Consider the following 9,749-nt stretch of genomic DNA (forward strand, 5'->3'; position numbering starts at 1 on the left):
CCCTGATCTCAATAGTTTAGGACCCTAGCTTTCCTTCAACAATATTACTGTCCAGATGGTTTAGCCAGAATCCCTTCATCCTTACCCTTGATGTTCCATCTTAATTTTACATTCAGTGACCCCCACCATGCTCTTTAGCTGTAAATCTCCATTTGTCTGCGCTGAGCCAGATTTCTCTCCCATACTATAAAATAAAATCCAATCGTAGTAGCATCTCTTGAATAAAATCTTCCTTACTGTCTTTAATGGGTGTCACAAATTTTTTTTTTCTTTAACAGTCAGGAGGGTGCTAATGGAGTACCATGACAAAAGGCCTAACTTCCTATAATGGACATTTCCTTGCTTTACCTGACAAATACTCTTTCTCTCTTCTAAGGAAAATTTCCAGTTCTCAGTATAACTGCCAACTGGCCCAGGGGTAGACAAGTGAGTCAGATGAGACCAAAATGAAAGTTCTGTTGAGACACTGGACCTTGTGGATTCAAGCCAAGGACAAAAAAGTGTTGGTACTTCATTATTCTGATGGTCCATTAACTCTTAGTTTTTTGATTCTTGTGTCTATCACTGCCCCTGCCTTTTTGAAGATAATGACCATTCATCTGAGTACACGGTTCACAGAATCCCTTTGCAATGGCCCATGCGGGCCAAGGTAGTAGAGCATAATAGATCTCTGTAAGTTTTTAAAAAATGTCTTTGTCCCTTTTGCCCATGGCCATTAAAGACAAAAGGTCGGGGGTAGGGGGATATTGGAAAAGGTGAAGTTCTAGTTACTCACTGATTTTTTGATTGGTAGAGAGAAAGCAACACCTACACACAGGGCCAGTGGGTGAGTGGAGGAAACATCTTTGGCTCTAGGAGGAATGGGGGAAGGAGAAATATTAATATTCTTTGTCTTTGGAACTGCCCCACACAGGAAAATGACCTAGCATGACTCTCCTAAAATTCGGCAAGCCCCTTCAATTTAACTGACATCTAGATCTGATACTCCCTGCTGGATAACTCTGATCATTATTTGATTGTTATTTATATTATTTTAAAATTATTTTTAAAGAAAATTTTTATCTAAATACAATTAATTAACATATAATACTAGTGTCAGACATACAGGTTAGTGATTCATCAGTCTTTTATTTTTATTTTTTTTAAAGATTTATTTATTTAACAGAGAGAAATCATAAGTAGACAGAGAGGCAGCCAGAGAGAGAGAGAGAGAGGGAAGCAGGCTCCCTGCTGAGCAGAGAGCCCGACGCAGGCCTCGATCCCAGGACCCTGAGATCATGACCTGAGCCGAAGGCAGCGGCTTAATCCACTGAGCCACCCAGGCGCCCCATCAGTCTTTTATAACACCCAGTGCTCACTGTATCACATGCCTTCCTTAATGTCCATCACCCAGTTACCCCATCCACCCATCCCCCTCCCCTCCAAGAACCCTCAGTTTGTTTACTGTGATTAAGAGTCTCTTCTGAGGGGTACCTGGCTGGCTCAGTGGGTTAAAGCCTCTGCCTTCAACTCAGGTTATGATCTCAGGGTCCTGGGATCGAGCCCCACATCAGGCTCTCTGCTCCCTGGGGAGTCTGCATCCTCCTCTCTCTCTCTTCCTGCCTCTCTGCCTACTTGTGATCTCTGTTTGTCAAATAAGTAAATAAAAATCCTTTTTTTTTTTTAAAGTCTTTTCTGGTTTGTCTCCCTCTTTGACTTCATCTTGTTTTTATTTTTGTCCTTTATTCCCCTATGATTCTGTTTTGTTTATTAAACTCCACATATGAGTGAGATCATATGATAATTGTCTTTCTCTGACTGACTTATTTCGCTTGGCATAATACCCTCTACTTTCATCCCTGTCGTTGCAAATAATTGCCATTTATTTTAACTCGACAGAGAAGGCCACTAGAAACAGAGGTGATGGCCCCAGTTCCTGTCCCTCCATGCAGAACATCTGTCAACACCTGTGGACATCTTTTCCTCCCCCCATTCCTATGAATGTTGCTCAGTTGTTACATGGCATGGACAAATGCTGTTGGCTGGTGGCATGGACACACTGGACAAGCTTGGCCTTCGGTAAAACAAAGACTGGATTCAATTACTCAAACTGAAACAGGAATGCTTGGATGAACAAGCCTGCCAAAAAGTCCCACTGGAGGTACTCAACCCGTGCCCCTTCCCTCTTTGGACCAACAACCTGAACTTGAGAGATGAATGGCTTATCCAAGGTTATGGCAAGGTTACACAGAGCTGAAACTAGACACAGGTGTACATGCCTATTGATCAAGGCTGGCTGTGAAATCGAACTGCCTCAAATCTTGATTCTTTTTGCCACTTCTTATTCTCTGACCCTGTTTTTCATAGCTTAGGATGTAGGAATAATAAAAATATCAGCTAATGGGGTATCCTGACATTTTGATGTTTTAGTTCTTGTCAGACATGTACCATAATGCTTAGCACATGGATATGTGTGTGCACACACATGCACATGCTTGACACTCAAAACATTGTTCCCTGATATTAACTTTATCAGTGCACTTTGCATCCACCACCAATTGGCTGTTTTGTCACAAACTGATTAAAGCAGAACTGTCAAGTGAGGAACTTCAAAGCCAAAGCATTAAGTGCTTTGAAAAACCAGCACCTGGGAGGATTTGTCTCAGCATCTGTGATTAGAAGGCAGCAAAAAGAGACTTTGGGGACACAGTTCACCCCTTCGTGAAGCAGCCATTCAGAACTTTCTCCGAAGAGCTAATGCCTAATCTTCCAAAGACCAGCAAGAACAAGCTTATGGTCTGTTAAAATCAGATTTTTAAAAGATTTTTATTTATTTATTTGTGTGAGACAGAGAGAGAGAGTGAGAGAGAGAGAGCATGAGAGGGGAGAAGGTCAGAGGGAGAAGCGGACTCCCCATGAAACTGGGAGCCTGATGTAGTCCTTGATCCTGGGACTCCAGAATCAAAATCAGATTGATTGACTCGATACAGTCAGGGAGGACTTTCCTCAGGAGTCACAGAATGCTGGTTGCCATGAGGGAGGAGTCTTTTACAAAGTCTGGGTTCTCACAGAAGGAGTCTGAAGCACGTGTATGGAAAGCAGAGGTCAGTTCTGGATTAGAAGTTCTTTCTGAGGGGAAATGAGTAGAAGCAGGGATTAACCAGGACTTGGGCTCTGCCTTATTCAGTTCAAGTTGCTGCAACAAATGATGACAGACTGGGTGGCTGAAACAGCAAAACATGTACTATTCCTTGCAGTTCTAGAGACTGAGAAGTCCAAAAGCATGATCCTGGGAGATCTGATATCTAGCAAGGGACTGCTTCATTATCTATAGATGCCCATATTTCTGTTGTAGCCTTGCATGGATGACAGCTGGCAGAACAATCTCTCAGGTCTTTTCTCAGAAGTGCTTTTATCTTATTCACAAGTGTTCCAATCTCATGACCTCATCACCTCTCAAAGCCCATACCTCCTGATGGCACTCCTTGAGGGTCAGGGCTTCAACATCTGAAATGGGACAAGACACACACATTCAGTCCATTAGCAAGTGTTGTCATGAGGACAGCGTAGCTTATCAACTGGGTATCCCCAGGAATCCATGGGACTAGCAAAGCAGAATCTGGGGGCATCACTGATAGGAAAGCAGGAGTTCCCCAAGAGACAGTCCTCATAGCATTTTACAGAGACAGCATGACCCTTGAGAAACAATAGTTTCTGTGACCCATACACCAGCCTTTATCTCTGCCTGTCCTCCCTGCTAGATTCACAGCAAGCCTACTTCTTTCTTCTCCAGTACAAATGGATTTCCACTCTCTGAATCCTGATGAATTTTTGCTCTTTTGCAGTTAGTAGGTTGTCCCTCAGGATTCTGCATGTCTGGATTTGCAATCGTGGCAACTGCCAAAACTCTAGGGACCTGCGTGGCAGAACCCGGCCTCTACCACTATTGCCCAAGGTAGGGACTCTGGTCCCTTGAGCGTCCTGTGCTGCTGTCAAAGGTCTGTGTGCATTGGCTTAATTTTTTTTTTTTAATGTAATTGCTTATACGTGTGTTTGATCATGCTCAAGTGGCCTTTCTGTGGAAATAGTGGCCAAGCCACACCTAGAAGTCACTGAAGAATGTTCTAAGAACTCCTGGTTGGTATGAGGCTAGAGAGAGAGAGAGAAAGAGAGAAAAGAAATCTGCCTCTCTGCATTTTGCAAGCCCCTGGGCAAAATCTGTTGGCTGTGCACTCCTCACACGGAGATTCCAGGCAGGGAGGCCCTCCTGAGCCTCATCTTCCTGAATTCCTCCTCCAGGAGCAATCTCTAGTTTGAGACCAGGGTTAGGGAAGAAAGAGCAGCAAAGCAGGGTCCAGAAGGAAGGACTGCCACAGACCATGGAGCACCAGAGGGCCAGGCTGGTAGCTTCTCACTGTTGGGGTACAAATGGGCTCAGCTCCGCAGGTACAGGGGAGCCCTTGGCCCCTCTGGTGGGCTTTGCAGTGCCCCAAACTCAGGAAGAAAAAAGGCTGGCTCCAGTGACTTATTTTTGACTGGAAAGGAGCTGACAGCAGTGTAAATAAACAAGTAGGGAATGATGTTGGAAAGTTGGAGGGTTTGTCCTTTATATCTCAGCTTTCTCTCCTATCTTCCCTTGCTATGTAGTGTGTTCTCAAAGAAGATTTTGGCATGATATTCCTGTTCACTGATTTACCCCTGCGCTGTATCTTTTCTGCTGTTCAGCTCATCTGGTGAATTCTTTTACTGTAAAAAGTATCTTGCCCTTGCAAGGGCAAGGGCAAGACCTGAGAAATCCCAGAGATTTCAGCTTGCCATCCAGAAGGAAACCAGGCTATTTGGAATGCTGTAAAGGATTCAGAGTAGGGGAAATTGTCTTGGACATCTGAGACCACCCCCACATTCAGCGGTCCCCTGGACACAATCCCAGACCTTGATACTGATCCTGAACCATGCTCTCAACTCAGACCCCTGTGATCCTCGCCACAGTGCTTTCAGATCAGTGCAGCCATGCCCATAGGCACAAACTCTTAAGCCTAGATTCTGTCCTGAGAGGTCTGTCCCCGACGACCTGGATCCAAAGCCTCAGAGATTGGGGACAGTGAGGAACACCATAGGACTCACCCTGCCTCCCTGAAAGGAACCATGCCATATGGAACTCCAGAAAGGATTCAGAGGAACTGAAATCTGCATTCCTACCTCCGGACACCCCCATATTCAGCAGGCCCCTGGATGCAAACCTGGAGCTTGACACTCACCCTGAACAAATCCCTCGACTGCCCGCTCCCCCAGAAAGATGGACAGAGTGCTGGCAGATCGGGCCTGCCATGTGGTGGGCCCTAACCATAACCTTTGGTTTGGTTCTCAGGATTCTGACCCCAAAATCCTTGCAGTAGGTGCCCTACAATTTGGGGACACCTGGGCAATCCCAGAGGACTCAGCCTGCCGCCCAGAAGGAAACTGTGCCATTTGGAACTCCGGAAAGGATTCAGAGGAGCAGGAATCTGCATGCCCAGCTGAGGACACACCCGCACAGAGCTGACTCCTGGACACAAAGCCAGAGCCAGACACTCACCCTCACCTACACTGTCAACTCAGCCACCCAGACAGCTCTCCATGGGGTCTTCAGGTCAGTCCTGCCATGACCCTGGTCCCTAACACTAACCCTTGGATGGGTTCTGTAATGATCTCCTCATTTCAGGTTATGTGGTGGTTCTACAGGACATTGTCCTGGTGTGGGATCAAACACACTGAAGCATCCCGTGTGAAGTGGCAAACGTGGTAAAGAAATGACGGCTGGGGAATCTGAGTGTGGAGACAGCACGTATTTGTGCTGCTATAACAAGCTGACTGCACTTTGAAATCACCGCAGAGGAAATGACTCTTCCAAACATCCATGTTAGCAGGACGACACGGAAGCAGAGAGAACATCAGTCTTTGGGATGGAGGCCAAGCCCTCCCAGATCCAGGTCACCCAACATGGAGAGGACACATGTTAGCAAGAGACTCGTGGGAGGATTAAATCATGGGCCCCTGTATCTCAGGTGCAGTAGAAGCAGTGGAGTTGGAATTTCAGTTTTCCACAACGTTCCAGCACAAGCTGCTTAGAACTGTGCAAAAGCAGGAAGGGAAGCCCCAGTAAAGTGGACTGGGGATGCCAGAAGGGGAGGCTGGAAGGGGGCGCCTGGTGCTCAGTGCCCATGACAGACCCCACATTGCAATCCCCCACAGGAGAGACTCACCAACTTCGGGCCCCACAGGGGCAGCCGGAGGTTCATCTCCTGACTTTTTGTAGGACCTTTGCAGCTCAGCCGGTGAGAATTCTCCATCACCCTGCCTTTCTCCAGGGGACTTTCCTTCAAGCACCCTTCCCAACTTCTTCCTCCTCCATGAAATAATGTTCCTCTCCTTTGTTTCTCGCGCTTGCCTGTGATGGGACCATAGCTTGCTCAGCCCAGACTGCTATTCTCTGCTCTTCCCAAATAAACCCATGCTGCTGGTCAAATAACTGGCAGATTGAGTTTAAGGCAAATCGAACTAATAAATTCAAGAACTTGCAAGGAACACAATCAATATGCACAAATTAGTGGCACTCCTACGTGCTCGGAAGGAACCATCAGAAAGAGACTACGGAAAACGATCTCATTTACACCTGCATCCAAGACAGCAAGATACCCGGGAGGCCCCTGAACCAAGAAGGTGACAGACCTGTCCTCTGACAGCCCTGCAACAATGACGACAGACAGGGAGGGGGACACACGGAGATGGGGAGGCACTGTGCTCAGGGAAGAACCCACACTGGGAAAATGCTACTCTCCCCAAAACCGTCTACAGAGTCCTAACTCTGGCTCCTGAATTTCCAGACTCGGCGCAAGCCTGGATTGGGTGTGGACACGGGAAGGACCCCGCAGGGCTGAGGTGGGGGGAGCACAAGCACCGAAGCAGGCGGACGCTCCCTGACTGCAGACCATCTGAGGAGCCCCAGGAACCAAATCCGCGAGCACACAAACACAGACGAGGACCGAGGAGCACCCGAGCCCAGAAAGGGGGGACCCCACAGCCCCGCGCACAGCACAGCAGGAGGCCACGTCTCCTCACACAAAACGACGGAAGTCCCAGTGTCTACACAGGGCGCCCTTCCTCTGTGGGGTCCTGAGACCACGAACCCCTTGACAGTCCACTCAGGCGGCTTCTCCTCACCTCCTCCAGCGTCTGGTCCTTAGGAGTTTGGACTGCTGCCAGTGTGGGCGCGTCCTCTACAACGGGTCCGGTCAGTGTGGCTGCAGAGCCACACCCTCCTCAGCTTGTCCTGTCAGGGTGGGAGGCGCCCCACATTCTCCAGAAGTCTCCACAGTGGGTCCTGAAGAGGCAGGGCTCTGGTCCCAGCTGTGGCTGTGCAGCCTGGGCTCAGGGCGGGAGCTGCGGTCTGCCGCCCTCTGCAGGCGGTGGAAGGCAGTGCAGGACTGTGGGAGCTCACCCTTCAGTGGAAGGTCCTGCTCCCTCCTGGGGTCCAGCTGATGCCATTTCATTCCGGAAATTCAAGCTGCATGGAGCCCAATACCCCCCAACTTTCCCCCAAATAGCTAAGGAACAATGAATTGGAAACAATGTAGAATTACAACAGTCCTTGACCCAAACATTGGCACTGAACATAGCCCTGATGCAGACCCACACTCTGACCTCAACTTGGTCTCAAGCCTGGACCCTACCCTAATCCAAGACCCTAACCCTAGCCCCCAACCCAAACAATGTTCACAAGAATCAAAAGGTAGAAACTGCAAATATCCATCAATGGCAAGTGCATAAGCAAAGTGTGGTGAAGGGTTTGAATTTGGGTTCAGGTTCAGGTTTTAGTCAGAGTTCTAGATCAGGCTTTGGGTTTAGTGTTAGGGTGAGGATTTAGAGTGAAGGACAAGGGAACAGAGTTATAGTTTAGGGCTTTCAGTTTATGATTCAGGCTTTAAAACTCAGGGCTTATGGGATAAAGTTCAAGGTCAAATTTGGGGTTTGGCTTCATGCTGAGATTTGGGTTCAGGTTTCATGACTTGGAGGTCTGGTTTAGGGTTTGGGTTCGTGGTTCAGGGCTTGGGTCCAGGGCTCAAATACAGGCATTGGGTTCCATTTCAGGTTTGGGATTCAGGGTTCTAGTTTGGGCTTTAAGGTCAGCTTAGGTTTCAGCGTTGTTAGGGGTTAAGGTTAGGTTTAGGGATGACACATTTTCTTCAGTTGTCATCATGGACAAAAAAATTCTATCTGAAGTTTCTAAGTCAGAAATGTATTTCATCTGGGGGCGCCTGGGTGGCTCTGCGTGTTAAGCCTCTGCCTTGGGCTCAGGTCCTGATCTCAGGGTCCTGGGATCGAGCCTTTCATCAGGCTCTCTGTTTGGCGGGGAGCCTGCTTCCCCATCTTTCTCTCTGCCTGCCTCTCTGCGTACTTGTGATCTCTGTCTGTCAAATAAATAGAATTAGTAAAAGCTATTATATGATCTTTTACAAACCATTTCTTATCTTTGCATTCTCATGTGCCAAGACAGACACTTAACTCTCCTCATTGTCAGTTTTATTAAATGATTTTCTTCTGCATGTTGATCCGAAGAGCTATTTCAAGAATGAATATACAGGAAACTGATTCGGAGCCCACCTGTTAGAGCCCACCTGTAGAGGCCTTTCATTAGAATGGTCTCTGGTTCCAACCTCAGTTCTGAATACTGCATGTACCTGAGGACCGAGTCCAGATGTTTCTTTCATCTCTGACTTGAATTCGAAATCTTCCTCAGACTTCAGCTTTGAGGATTTCTCCAGTCCTTGCTCTCCCACTGTCTTGGTGGGGATCCGCCATGAGTATTGAACCCAGGAATGAATGAATGATATATACCCCAGATCGCTGGGGCTTTGCCTTGTTTTTCTGAGGTTGGAATGGCTAGGGAGAGACCCCCTGTATGCAGATACAGAGCTGCATGCAATTGCTTAGATAAACGTGTTCCCCACTTATTGCTTGGGCATTGAACATTTCGCCCTTAACCTGTGGCTTGAGCACTTAGGAGGAGACAATCTGGAGGTGAATCAGAAGATGGCTGAATCCACATGGTGGTGGTCTGGGTTTGGGAGATTTTCCTGGAGATTCAAACGAAAGATCTAAATTCTTCCAGTGGGCAGTGGTAAACATTTTATCGATGGGAGATGGAAAATAAATGGTCTGGTTAACCTTTCCCTCCCCCTCAAAACCCATTATTTGAAAAAACAAAAGGGAAGTGAAGGGAGAAATCTTCCCACTCTCATTCCCACTCATCTCCATAGCCACCTCCTCTTCCAACAACCTAACAGACAAGGTGCCAACAAGTGTTAGGTACCAGCAGTGGTCTCAGATCTCATTCAAGGATCATGGTGAAAGGCATTCAAAGACATTGTGGGGGCACAAAGATCCAATTAAGGGGGACAAGTTTAAGGTTTGCAGGCAAACCTTAAAACCCCTAAAAATTAATGGCACTAGAGAAGATGAGCTTTGGGAACTATAGCTTAATGGATACAATGTGTAAAAAGCTTCAGTGAGTCATGGTGGGAAGAGGCCATGAGGGCAGCAAATACAGTCTTAGATGATGTTATTAATAGCACTACAGGCTCTAGATTTCCTGTGGTGGTGTTCTTGGCAAGACCAGCCCAGCCAAAGTGGATACTCACAACCTGGAACAGAGGGTCTTGGAGATCCCAGCACGTGAGGCATGATGAGAGGGTAAAATGATAGGAGGTGTCCTTTGGAAGGACTGTCTCCTT

This window comes from Mustela nivalis, assembly GCF_964662115.1.
Source record: "Mustela nivalis genome assembly, contig: HAP1_SCAFFOLD_441, whole genome shotgun sequence".
NCBI classification, from domain to species: domain Eukaryota; kingdom Metazoa; phylum Chordata; class Mammalia; order Carnivora; family Mustelidae; genus Mustela; species Mustela nivalis.